Source organism: Trichomycterus rosablanca, chromosome 12, assembly GCF_030014385.1.
Source record: "Trichomycterus rosablanca isolate fTriRos1 chromosome 12, fTriRos1.hap1, whole genome shotgun sequence".
In the NCBI taxonomy this organism is placed as follows: Eukaryota; Metazoa; Chordata; class Actinopteri; order Siluriformes; family Trichomycteridae; genus Trichomycterus; species Trichomycterus rosablanca.
In genome coordinates, this window is record NC_085999.1 from 38,072,726 (window position 1) to 38,087,018 (window position 14,293).

At 40.2% G+C, this 14,293-nt stretch overlaps 1 long non-coding RNA gene across 1 annotated transcript; it reads right to left on the reverse strand.

The window, feature by feature from the left end:
* Positions 1–8,535: 8,535 nt before the first annotated feature.
* On the reverse strand, positions 8,536–12,714 carry LOC134324622 (uncharacterized). Its single transcript, XR_010014201.1, has 4 exons — positions 12,412–12,714; positions 10,110–10,218; positions 9,266–9,317; positions 8,536–9,185 (listed from the first exon to the last, which is right to left on the reverse strand). It is a non-coding gene; the product is annotated as an uncharacterized LOC134324622 (long non-coding RNA).
* Between the last annotated feature and the right edge of the window lie 1,579 nt (positions 12,715–14,293).

Genomic DNA, 14,293 nt, shown 5'->3' on the forward strand with positions numbered 1-14,293 from the left:
CTACCTGGGGATCGAACCAAGGACCTTCTTGCTGTGAGGCGACAGTGCTACCCACTTAGCCAACGTGCCACACACACTACTAAACACTACTGAGATGAATTAGAATGTAGATCGGTGTTATTGTTGCCAGGGGCTGTGAACAGATTTGTATTAACACCCATAGTCAATGAAGCTCGTGGTCAGGTGTCCATGTGCTGGTGTGTTTGGTTTTCACTGCTCCAGAGTCCAGTGGAGGTGTGCTTTACCCATGCCACGAAGCTCCTGGTGCACAAAATATGTGCTGATGTTAAAGTCTGTGCGGAGTTTGCATGTTCTCCCTGTGTCTGGTTTTCCTCCCACAGGGCAGTTGTCGCCTAGTGGTTAAGGTACTGAACTAGTAAGCAGAAGGTCGCTGGTTCAAACCACACCACTGCCAAGTTGCCACTGTTGGGCCCTTGAGCAAGAACCTTTTACCCTCAGTTGTCTAAACTGTATACTGTAAGTCGCTTTGGATAAAAATTGACTGATTAATTGTTTAATTGACTGAACACAGTTAGAAAGGCCAGTTAATCCCTGCATCCTGCCAATGTGTCAAACGATGGTGGATAAATGCAAACAAAACATTCAGGACACAACAGTGTAGAGTTCATAGTGATTGTGCAATGATTATATAAGACAATGACTGAAAGTGAGACATGTAAGAGTAAGTGAAAGTGTGTGTGTTTTGGTGCATAAGCAGGAAGAATATCAGTGGAATTATTTTGTAACATGGGTGTGAAACGTGAAGGTCAACAAACAACGTGCAACAGTTAACTTCCCCAATACCAAAACACGCAGACTAAACAAATGAAGAACCGTGAAGAACAAGGAAACGGTGGATGGAACATAAACCTGCCCACGCATTCACACTCACAGACCCCCAGATACCCACAATCTCGGGGTGGGTGTGGCTTGTAACAAGGAACAACACACTCTCTACAAACACGTGAGCTGCACATACTGAGCTTGTTTTGCCACCTCATTGTTTCTACACTCACTGTCCATTTTATCAGCTCCACTTACCATATAGGAGCACTTTGTAGTTCTACAATTACTGACTGTAGTCCATCTGTTACTCTGCATGCTTTTTAGCCTGCTTTCATGCTGTTCTTTAATGATCAGGACCCCCACAGGACCACCACAGAGCAGGTATTATTTAGGTGGTGGATGATTCTCAGCACTGCAGTGACACTGACATGGTGGTGGTGTGTTAGTGTGTGTTGTGCTGGTATGAGTGGATCAGACACAGCAGTGCTGCTGGAGTTTTTAAATACCGTGTCCACTCACTGTCCACTCTGTTAGACACTCCTACCTAGTTGCTCCACCTTGTAGATGTAAAGTCAGAGACGATCGCTCAACTATTGCTGCTGTTTGAGTTGGTCATCTTCTAGACCTTCATCAGTGGTCACAGGACGCTGCCCACGGGGCGCTGTTGGCTGGATATTTTTGGTTAGTGGATTCTATTCTATTCTCAGTCCAGCAGTGACAGTAAGGTGTTTAAAAACTCCACATACCAGCACAACACACACTAACACACCACCACCATATCAGCGTCACTGCAGTGCTGAGAATCATCCACCACCTAAATAATACCTGCTCTGTGGTGGTCCTGTGGTGGTTCTGACCATTGAAGAACAGGGTGAAAGGGGGCTAACAAAGCATGCAGAGAAACAGATGGACTACATATAAAGTAAACACTTATTTCCCTGTATGTAAATGTGCTGTAATATTACACCATTTTCTTTTGTGGTCTTTTTGTATTTATCAGGTTTGTTCAAACAGAAAAACAAATTAAAACTGTCATTTATTATCATCATAACATCTCAATTATAAAAGAAGCAGCAGCAACAGCAGCAGCACTGCTCTCAGTATGTAAACTTAAACCACATCACAGAAACTAGCAGAGTTTCAGGTCCACATTTTTTTAAGTATCTGCAGCACTTACCACATCGTGGAAAAAAAAGTGACAAGAGCTCCTTCATGTATCTAGTTAAACACAGCCTATATTTATTGTATTCAGCTCTGTAGAATATGAATCTATTTCATCTTAAACCATCATGTGGTAGCAAAAAAAACTGCAGTGCTGGAGAATATCCAATTCCCTAAATGATATAGAGTTACTGGTGGTCCTACCCTTGAGTGAGCCTTCTTTATTGCTAGATAGATTGTGCACAGCAGCAGATATGTTGCAGTTAGGAATTATATACCTGAATTTGATTTGCCCTGATATGGTTTCATGACATGCTGGTGTCTTTTTGGCAGTGTTGACATGGGCATCCTATAGCCTGGCTAAAAAAACATTTATAGCCTGTTTACAGTATACATACCCTGCACACCCTGCACAAAACCGGCACAGACTCCGCTTTTTCCGACACGATTTTTGCCCTGATTTTCACTCGCCGACTGGTCAGCGCTATATTTGCCGGCTCGGGAGCAACCCGGCGTTCGCTCGGCAATCGGAAGTCGGCTCTTGATCGCTATGTGTGAACTACTCAACAACTCGATCCGAGCGGCTCACCGAGCGCTCGGCGACCAAAAAGAGATATCTAACTTGTCAAAAATCTGGATCCGAGTTGCCCGACTGGCAATGAGTGCTATGTCGAACAGCCAATGAGAACGCAATATACGGGGTGAGGGAAAACACAAGGGAGGAGTGTAAAAACATGGGACAGGGGCATAATATAGTTTATATCAGAATACTTCAGCACACACACAAGTTTACAGTATTTCTGACCTGATCGTTCTCTACAAAACAAAACACCCACGCTGCATTGCAAAAAATATTTATTAACCTACAACTCACCATAGAACAATCCATGCTGCTCGCATTGCCAAATCCACTCAGATTCATTTATTTTTTCTTCTTGATTTTACGCTGCACATCAGCACACAAACTTTGATTGCTCGCTACTTGTTGATGTGCATTTTTGGACGTTGTATCATTAAACCCCTCGTCACTTCTCAAGTGACAAAACGTATTTTGGGAGACCAGAGAAGCTCACCTGTGATTCCAGTCGGTGATAGATGGTGTAGTGTGAAACCCCCTATCGCCGATCAGTCGTGTAGTGTGAAATACACACCGACTCGAAAGACTCCCGATTACAAGAGATCCAGTCGTGTAGTGTGAACTGTACGGTGACCTGATGACTTGGAAAGTCGTGTAGTGTGAACCAGGCATTAGTGGTTTTAAAGTACCCTCACATGAGAAGCAGTAAAACCACGCTTGCTGCAGCGCTCAAAGTTCACCTGATTAACCCAGTTTGCCGCTGACCTTTACAAAGCTCTGTTTGATATGAGGCACGTGAACAAAGTAAAGAGTCTTTCACTACAGTAAGTCCTTTTTTTTAACAAAGAAAACACATTTTATTCTATTTTTACATAAGATAAACATTTTCCAATCGCTTCACAGACTAAGGAACATCAACGTCATGGTACGTTCGTAATAAGTGGTAAAACACTTCTTAAAAAACGTGACTGAACTTTGGTACTACTTTCCCCTAAAGAACTTAAAGTCTGTGTGGTTTCTAACCCATAAGCCCCATCCGTCTGCACAAGATAAAATACATTAATGACCAGTAAAGGCATCAGCATGATTTGTATATGGTGCTACCGCTGTGGGCGTGAGAGACTGGTAGAGAAAGCAAGAAAAAAAGAAAATAGGTTAACCACAGAAAAATACAAGCACAGTAGAAAGATGAGAACGAGTTTTTTTTAAAGAAGTAAATTCAGTGACAATGTGTGTCAATTAAAGAGGTGGTAATTACATTTTACATCTCTGTATATTAAGCTAATGCTTCATTTTTTACATAACACTCATATTAGAGAAATAGTTCAGGTGATTTGCCTCCTTGTTTCTACACACAGTGTTCATTTTATCAGCTCCATTTACACATATAGAAGCACTTAGTAGTGCTACAATTACTGACTGTAGTCCATCTGTTTCTCTGCGTGCTTTGTTAACCTGCTTTCATGCTGTTCTTTAATGGTCAGGACCCCCACAGGACCACCACAGAGCAGGTATTATTTACAGTAGGTGGTGGATCATTCTCAGCACTGCAGTGACACTGACATGGTGGTGGTGTGTTAGTGTGTGTTGTGCTGGTATGAGTGGATCAGACACAGCAGCACTGCTGGAGTTTTTAAACACTGTCCACTCACTGTCCACTCTATTATAGAAAGTCAGAGACGATCGCTCATCTATTGCTGCTGTTTGAGTCGGTCATCTTCTAGACCTTCATCAGTGGTCACAGGACGCTGCCCACGGGGTGCTGTTCGCTGGATATATTTTTGGTTAGTGGAATATTCTCAGTCCAGCAGTGACAGTGAGGTGTTTAAAAACTCCAGCAGCGCTGCTGTGTCTGATCCACTCATACCAGCACAACACACACTAACACACCACCACCATGTCAGTGTCACTGCAGTGCTGAGAATCATCCACCACCTAAATAATACCTGCTCTGTGGTGGTCCTGTGGGGGTCCTGACCATTAAAGAACAGCATGAAAGGGGGCTAACAAAGCATGCAGAGAAACAGATGGACTACAGTCAGTAATTGTAAAACTACAAAGTGCTTCTATATGGTAAGTGGAGCTGATAAAATGGACAGTGAGTGTAGAAACAAGGAAGTGCGTTCCAGCAGTTTTTAATTCATGTTGGTGCTTCTTGGATTGCATCTGAACATCCAGACCAATGTTCTTAAAGCATAAGATCACAGTTTAGGTTTTTCTTTAATAAAACAAATGCTCAAAGTACATTCCAGTACATCACAAAAGTGTAGAGACGTGTTGTAGCTTGTTTATTCCAGCGTTTCATGCTGTAGACCTGAGAGTACACAGTGTAAGCTTAGTGCACTATGCAAGGCACAAGACACATTAACATAAAGTGAAAAGTGTGTGTGTGTGTGTGTAGATCGGGGGTCAGGTGAGTGGGTGTTTTCATGTAGGTTTGGTGAAAACAAACTTTAACAGGAAGTCGTTTTATCTCTGTGGTTTTATGAGTACTTTTACATGTATATACAGTATAAAGAATTGATGAAACCTTTAGGCATAAATATAAAGCTTAAATTGACCTCAAATTGTGGATAAAATCAGTCACTATAATATTATATTTAATCCTAAAATTTAGAACTGAAAAATAAAGCAAGCAAACTGTACTTGATTAAAAAAATAATAACATATAAAATTCATGAATTCATGAAAACTTTGGGTAACAACATAAAGCTTATATCTATTCTCTTAGAGCATTAGATGACAGTTCAGGTTTTCTCTTCAAACCCGTTCCAGGCAGTGTGGCTTTGACCATTATCCCACATGAGCTTACTAATAATTGTAATATAATTTTATATACATTTAAAGTTTGCTGCATTCATAATTGCCTAACTACCGCCGGGTGCAATTACTGCTGCAATTACGACCCCTGCTGGCAGGTCAGAAAAATATTAGGTTAACCACATACAAATACAAGCAACGCTGAAAGATGAGCACGACTGTATGAGCTGTGTAATGCTGTTCTTTTAAGAGGTGAAAATAGTGTAACATGCAATGAGTAAATTTTAAAGGTGCTAATTACATTTTACAACACTATATAAAGTTAATGCTAAAGTTGAATGCTTAATTTATGTTATTTATTAGGATTTTATCGTCATGTTTTACACTTTGGTTACATTCATGACAGGAACGGTAGTTACTCATTACACAAGATTCATCAGTTCACAAGTTTAATGTCAAACACAGTCATGGACAATTTTGTATCTCCAGTTCACCTCACTTCCACGTCTTTGGACTGTGGGAGGAAACCGGAGCTCCCGGAGGAAACCCAGGCAGACGAGACCCGGACCGCCCCACTTGGGGATCGAACCCAGGACCTTCTTGCTGTGAGGCGACAGTGCTACCCACTTAGTCACGGTGCCTCCCAGCTTTATTAAGTATGAGGTTTTAAAGCAGCATGAGTAAAATACACCAAAAAGGGTTTAGTAGTTTAATCGCACCCATTAGAAAGGAAAGTCTAGGAAACTCTGGGTGTGTTCGAAAAGCTAGTGATCTCTCTACATAGATGCATTTTACGTCATCCTACACGCTCCCGAAAAGGAGGCTGTTCGAAATCCTAGATGCCTTAATAAGCAGTCTACTGAGGCATCTTAAAATTTCAATGTTATTTTGACTCAAGAACGAGTGAGCATCGGAAGCGTCCTTAGTGATCAAGACAATCCCGGCAGCTCTTCTCTCACAGTTATATTCAAACGTAAATAAATTATTATTGATTTTTAATTTGTATAAAGGTGCACAAGTGTCATTTATTTGCAAGTTCGGGCTTGTCAGCCAGTGATCAGAGGGTCGTTGGTTCAAGCCCCACCACTGCCAAGTTGCTGCTGTTAGGCCCTTGAGCAAGGCCCTTAACCCTCAATTGCTCAGACTGTATACTGTACTGTACTGTAAGTCGCTTTCGATAAAGGCATCTGCTAAATGCCGAAAATGTAAATGTAAATGTAAACAAATGTCTGTCTACCTGGATATGTACACAGTTTCCTAGACCTGTCAATTACAATACATGTGACCTAGTCAAACTACCTTATCTATATAGCCACCGGATTGTCACCCACTGTAATTAATTAAAATCACAACTGAGTAATAAAGTGGCCACAAACTTTAATGAATAATTTAAGATTCTGTATGATCAGATTTAGTCAGATTTTTTTTTTAAACGCAATGATCATATTAAGAAATTCTAATTAAAAAAATATTTATCTTGGAAAACTTCCACCACCTCCAGGACCCAAGTTCAAGCCACCAGTGTAACTTGGATAGTTAACAGACACAGTTAGCTATCTAGTGGAGGGAAGGCTGGATGAGAAATCACCTCCTCCACTGCGACCTTGATCACTACAGAGCATGGTCCTTCGTACCAATAAAAAGAAGACAGCAGCTTGAATCGTGTCTAGGGAAGCATGTGCTGGCCTGCAGTACTTCTTGGCAACCGGCAGAGGTCACCACAGCGCACAGGGGAACTGAATATTGAGCACTGTAAATTGGGACAGTGCTAAAAGGGAAAGAAAATAATACATTGAATTTTAAAATATATAAAAACGCAATTCCTTTAGAATACCTAGATTAATATTCACATGCTCTCTTTAAATGTGTAAGGAAATTCTGTCATTCTTTTTAAGTATGATACATTCTTTCACACTAATCATGTTTTTCTTTTTGTTAGCCCAGCTCAGATGATGTTTTAGCACTGCAGAGACAAAACTAAACAGGTCACCAGTACATAAAAGGACACACACACACACACGCGTGCACGCACACACACACACACACACACACACACGGGCGGCACAGTGCCTATGTGGGTAGCACTGTTGCCTCACAGCAAGAAGTTCAATCCCCAGGTGGAGCGGTCCGGGTCCTTTCTGTGTGGAGTTTGCATGTTCTCCCTGAGTTCATGTGGGTTTCCTTCAGCTGCTCCGGTTTCCTCCCACATTCCAAAGACATGCAAGTAAGGTGAAATTGGAGATACTAAATTGTCTCTGAACTAAATCAGCACTACACAGAAGTACTTTCAACAAAAGACCAACATTTAAATTATTCATGCTAATGGATTTAATTAAAGGACTGGCTTAAAATGTGGAAACCACTGCAGCAAAATGATGTTATTGTTATTAACTGAGAGAGCACGTCAGCGGGAAGGTCCTAAAATACATCATGAGGTGCCATGATCCCAAAACGACTCCTGTCTTGCTATAACGGCGATCCGACTGGTCGCCACAATAATTATGTTACAGAGCTGCCAGTTAAAACATTAATATGAGTGATTAATATGATTTTGTGTTTTTGTGCAGTATTGAGCATGCATCAAGAGATTAATATGAGTGACATCACAAACTGCTTTTGCATCATGTAAGTTCACACTGCACTTGACTTGACTTTCATATTATGTGGGTGGGCAGATCATCCAATTATCGATATTATCGATACCAAGGTTGGTATGTGAATCGATCTAAAGTAGCTTGATGGGATCGATACTTTAGTTTCAATTTATATCCGCTATATTTTGTGCGTTTTTCTTGTTATATCAGAAAAAGACATTGTACCAAACCGTACGTGTATGATATTTATAGTTACTTTTTTACATTTTTATTTAAAGTTGTAGTTTTACTATTTATATATATACTGTATATATGTGTGTTTGAGTAAAATGAACATTTGTTTTTAGGGGTGGCATGATGGCTCGGTGGGTAGCACTGTCACCTCACAGCAAGAAGGTTCTGGGTTCGATCCCCAGGTGGGGCGGTCCGGGTCCTTTCTGTGTGGAGTTTGCATGTTCTCCCCGTGTCTGTGTGGGTTTCCTCTGGGAGCTCCGGTTTCCTCACACAGTCCAAACACGTGCAAGTGAGGTGAACTGGAGATACAAAATTGTCCATGACTGTGTTTGATATTAAACTTGTTATCTAATGAATCTTGTGTAATGAGTAACTACCGTTCTTGTCATGAATGTAACCAAAGTGTAAAACATGACGATAAAATCATCAAACATTTGTTTTTATTTTATAATCTACTGATGGTTAACAGCTGTTCTTTGTCTGTGATCAGTCAGAAATGCCTCAAGCTTACCGTATATAAATACAAACCTCATTTTTGGACAATTTGGGACATTTTGTGAAATATAATAAAGAATCTGTGATTTATTCATTCTAATTAACCTTCATTAAAGTAAAATATTTTCAGTTTTTAACAGGGACAAAACAAGAGTAATAAGTTTATAGAATGTTTATAGATGATTTCTCAGCATTTATAAACGTTCCACAATAACTGGTGAATTGGTAACACACTTTGGGACGGGAATCTTGACTGGTTATAAAAGTAGGATCCAGCAGAGCTTCAGTCTTTGCAAAGATGAATCATGACTCTTTATTACTGAATTGTTCATTCGATCATGGCATGGTGGATAAATGGGTAGCACTGTCGCTGTCACAGCAAGAAGGTCATGGGTTCGATCCCCAGGTGGGGTGGTCCGGGTCCTTTCTGTATGAAGTTTGCATGTTCTCGTGGGTTTCCTCTGGGTGCTCTGTTTTCCTCCCACAGTCCAAAGACATACAAGTGAGGTAAATTGGAGATATTAAATTGTCCATGACTGTGTTCAATATAATCTTGTGTAATAAGTAACGACCGTTTCCTGTCATGAAAGAAACCAAAGTGTAAAACATTATGTTAAAATCCTTATTAATAAGTCAGGTATCAATAAAAGTAACTCACAAGATCATCAGCTGTGTCTCTTTGATCAGATGCCATTTCCTTTTTTATTTTCCTATAATAATAAAACACAGTTTAGTGAAGTGTAGCGGACAGGATATTATTTAGGATTATTTAGTTAGTAATGTTATGGCTTGGAGATAAGGAGAAACCCAATCTGACCTTCCCTCCTTCAGACGTGGTCATGGACATCTCTGAGATTTTAACTCAAAAACTTAAGCTATTATCTGTTCAAATCCCTCTAATTTTTAACCAGTGATTAGTGTAACACAGGCTGATTAGCCACTAACACACTAGGCTGCTTGCTTTACCGAAATGAGAAAGGGTTATGATGTCATTTACAAGTCATTTAAATCTCATAAAGTGGGGCAGATTGGGTGGATCATCTGTCTAATGCATTAATCCACCACTGCAGGGAGTTTGAGTTCAGATCTCAGCAGTGCTATCAACCTGGCCAAGCATCCACCAGGCACAGATATGTCTGAGGAAGTAAGGTGGGCCTATGACGGGGTGGTGAAAACTGTGGTGAAAACGGCAAGAAAACTTCCATAGAGAATTAGACATGACTAGATTGTTAGAGAAAGTAAATTAATAAAATAAATTATAAATAAATAAAGGTGTAGAAATAATAAATAAAATAAATAAAGGTGTAGAAATGATAAATAAAATAAATAAAGGTTGCAACATGGACTGGAAACACTCCGTCTAAAAATCCGAATCTTAAACAGATTGCTGATGAGCTACAAGGCAACAGTGTCCTACTACAAACTGCAGATAAATCATTACACAGAAAAGTATAAATGATTTAATATTACTAATTAAAAAAACAAATGGCATTTATAATCACCTGTGAAAGCACACAGCCAAGACGATTAAGAGACAAACTCCTGTGCATGCAGAAACTGTGTAAAGCAGAACTGTATTGAGTGGAAACGAATCACCTGGATTAATTAGCACTGAAATTAGATGAATAATAATAAATATCTTGCATCCTCAATATACAGTGCCTTGCAAAAGTATTCAGCCCCCTTGAACTTTTCAACCTTTTGCCACATTTCAGGCTTTAAACATAAAGATATGAAATTGTAATTTTTTGTGAAGAATTAATAACAAGTGCGACACAATTGTGAAGTGGAACGAAATTTATTGGATATTTTAAACTTTTTTTAGAAATAAAAACCTGAAAAGTGGGGCGTGCAATATTATTCAGCCCCTTTACTTTCAGTGCAGCAAACTCACTCCAGAAGTTCAGTGAGGATCTCTGAATGATCCAATGTTGACCTAAATGACTGATGGTGATAAATAGAATCCACCTGTGTGTAATCAAGTCTCCGTATAAATGCACCTGCTCTGTGACAGTCTCAGAGTTCTGTTTAAAGCGCAGAGAGCATCATGAAGACCAAGGAACACACCAGGCAGGTCCGAGATACTGTTGTGGAGAAGTTTAAAGCTGAATTTGGATACAAAAAGATTTCCCAAGCTTTAAACATCTCAAGGAGCACTGTGCAAGCGATCATATTGAAATGAAGGGAGTATCAGACCACTGCAAATCTACCAAGACCCGGCCGTCCCTCTAAACTTTCAGCTCAAACAAGGAGAAGACTGATCAGAGATGCAGCCAAGAGGCCCATGATCACTCTGAATGAACTGCAGAGATCTACAGCTGAGGTGGGAGAATCTGTCCATAGGACAACAATCAGTCGTACACTGCACAAATCTGGCCTTTATGGAAGAGTGGCAAGAAGAAAGCCATTTCTCAAAGATATCTATAAAAAGTCACCTGGGAGACACACCAAGCATGTGGAAGAAGGTGCTCTGGTCAGATGAAACTTTTTGGCCACAACGCAAAACGTTATGTTTGGCATAAAAGCAACACAGCTCATCACCCTGAACACACCATCCCCACTGTCAAACATGGTGGTGGCAGCATCATGGTTTGGGCCTGCTTTTCTTCAGCAGGGACAGGGAAGATGGTTAAAATTGATGGGAAGATGGATGGAGCCAAATACAGGACCATTCTGGAAGAAAACCTGTTGCAGTCTGCAAAAGACCTGAGACTGGGACGGTGATTTATCTTCCAACAAGACAATGATCCAAAACATAAAGCAAAATCTACAATGGAATGGTTCACAAATAAACTTATCCAGGTGTTAAAATGGCCAAGTCAAAGTCCAGACCTGAATCCCATCGAGAATCTGTGGAAAGAGCTGAAAACTGCTGTTCACAAACGCTCTCCATCCAACCTCACTGAGCTCGAGCTGTTTTGCAAGGAAGAATGGGCAAAAATTTCAGTATCTCGATGTGCAAAACTAATAGAGACATACCCCAAGCGACTTGCAGCTGTAATCGCAGCAAAAGGTGGCGCTACAAAGTATTAACGCAAGGGGGCTGAATAATATTGCACGCCCCACTTTTCAGTTTTTTATTTCTAAAAAAAGTTTAAAATATCCAATAAATATCGTTCCACTTCACGATTGTGTCCCGCTTGTTGTTGATTCTTCACAAAAAATTACAATTTCATATCGTTATGTTTAAAGCCTGAAATGTGGCAAAAGGTTGAAAAGTTCAAGGGGGCTGAATACTTTTGCAAGGCACTGTATCTGTATGTAGATTACATTTACATTTTCGGCATTTAGCAGATGCAGAGGCAGGGGTGAGGCTTGAACCAGCGACCTTCTGATTACAAATCCAGTATCTTAACCACTAGGCTACAATGTCCCTTTACTACTAAATATTAAATATTACTAAATATTCATCATAAATAAACATTTTGCATTGCATTTGCATCAGACATATAAACCCTCCCTCCCCCAAAGGTGCTAGGCTGTCCTGCCTGCTAAAAAGTATTATCTGCCTACTGAATATTTAAAGCTTTTGGATTAAAATGTGTGGCAGCAATCTGAACCAATAAGATTATATCACAGAGTAAATTATTTTTTAATACTGTTTAATTATTGCTGTTCAGTTCCAGAGACGTGAAGAAGCCATTTCACCATGGACTGAACTAATAACTGAACTAACTGTACTAATGCTTTTTAATGCTGGTTCTCCCTTTAATTCATCACACATTTGTATGTATTTGTATGTGTTTGTTTTATGTCACTGTTATCAAAAAATATAAAAACATTCTGTAAATACTCTTCAGTTACCTTTTACAGTCACTCTGTACTGTGTTTTTCCTGGAAAGCATGAGTACAGTCCTGAATCTGAAGGCTGTGCATCAAATATTTGCAGTTTCATTTGATTTCTGAAATCAATCTGCATCCTGTTTGATGTGTAATTTCTTACAGTTCGGTTTATATGTGGACTGTGGTTAAAAAGTACAGTTCCATCTTTATGCCAGACAAAATCGGTTCCTTTATCTGTAGTGTCCTGGCTTACGTTGCAGTGCAGAACTACAGATTCTCCTTCGTTTATGTTGATCTGAGGAACAGGTATCTCATATGACTCTGTATAATCTGCAGAAAGAGAGACCAGACAGCAAGACATATTCAATATATAATTAAATATTTCATTTTAGAATAAAATATTGTTGTTAGAACCCATTTCCAGAAACTCTGGCACACTTAAATCACTCGAACTTTGTTACACTTACACTGATAAAAGTATGAAGAAAAATAAATACAAAAAACAACAAAATGTGATGTCCGCAAAACACAAAATAAGGCAAAGGTTATACTAGTAACTCTTTTTTTCCCTTTTTCTCCCCCTTTAGCGCATCCAATTGTTCAGTTTGCATCGTGCTTCCTCTCTGTCTATGCCGAACCCCGCCCTGACCAAGGAGATCGAAGCTAACCCATATCCCCTCCGAAACATGAGCAGCAGCCAGATGCACTTTTGCCACCCACACATTTATGAGTTTGGCGCCACCTAGCATTGCATGTGGAGAGACACACCCTAAGGGCACTCTTCCTCATCTCTTGTGCAGGCTTTTCTAATCAGCCGGCAGAGGTCGTAATTGCATTCTGGCAGAGAAAGACCCACATCCGGTTCTTTGTCCCGCCCCCCAACTGAGCAACCGGCCAATCATTGCCCATACAGCCACTTAGCTTCGAATCGGTGAAGCAGAGCTGGATTCGATACTACGTACTCAGAATCCAGCCCTGGTTTGCAGCATGTCTTTTTACCGCTGCACCACCTGAGCAGCATACTAGTAACTCTTAAAGGTTTTACAATTATCAGTTTAACTGATAACAGGTAAGGTTATCAAGATTAAGTATAATAGAGCATCCACCTCAATATTTCCGAGCCTGGATGGGTCATGGGCCAAACTTCATGAGAGAATTGTCAGTCAGTTCAAAGAATTTAAGTCTTTTACCATCTACAGTTCATAATATCATGAAAAGATTCTGGGAGTCAGAGAGAATCTCACTGCATAAAGGTCAAGGGGGGAAACCGCTGGTGAAACTAATTGACAAACTGTCATGCTACTGAGTTCTTCGGAAAATTATTGTCACCTAAGACAGTCCACCGCTGCGTCAAGAAACACAACCTGAAACTTTGTTATGCAAAGACGAAGCCAAGTATTAATAGTGCACAGAAACGCTGGTGAGTTCTCCCAAAGGCATCTGAGATGGAACAAACGCTATCAGAAATGTATTCTGTGCTCAGATGAGTCCACATTTCATACACAAGAAGAAAAAGACCATCCAGACTGTTACCAATGAAACGTGCAATAACCAGCATCTGTGATCGTGCCCACGTTATGAGTTATGAGTTGATCTGCATATGTGTGAAGGTACCGTCGGTGCGGAGGCTTATATTGGTGTTTTGAAGAAACATTTGCTGCCAGTTTTGCTGCATATGCTGCCACATACATTCGTGTGCTTGTAAAATTTAGGGTGCATCATGAAGAGGAGACTCGGACGAAGGTGACTACAGACTGTCAAGAAATTGAAGTCTCATAACTAGCAAGAATGGGTGGAAATTCTACTTGCAAAACTGCAACAGTTAGTATCTTCACTTGCCAAGCACATAAAAAGTATTATTATAAACAAAAGGTGATGGAACACAGTGGTAAACATTCCTCTT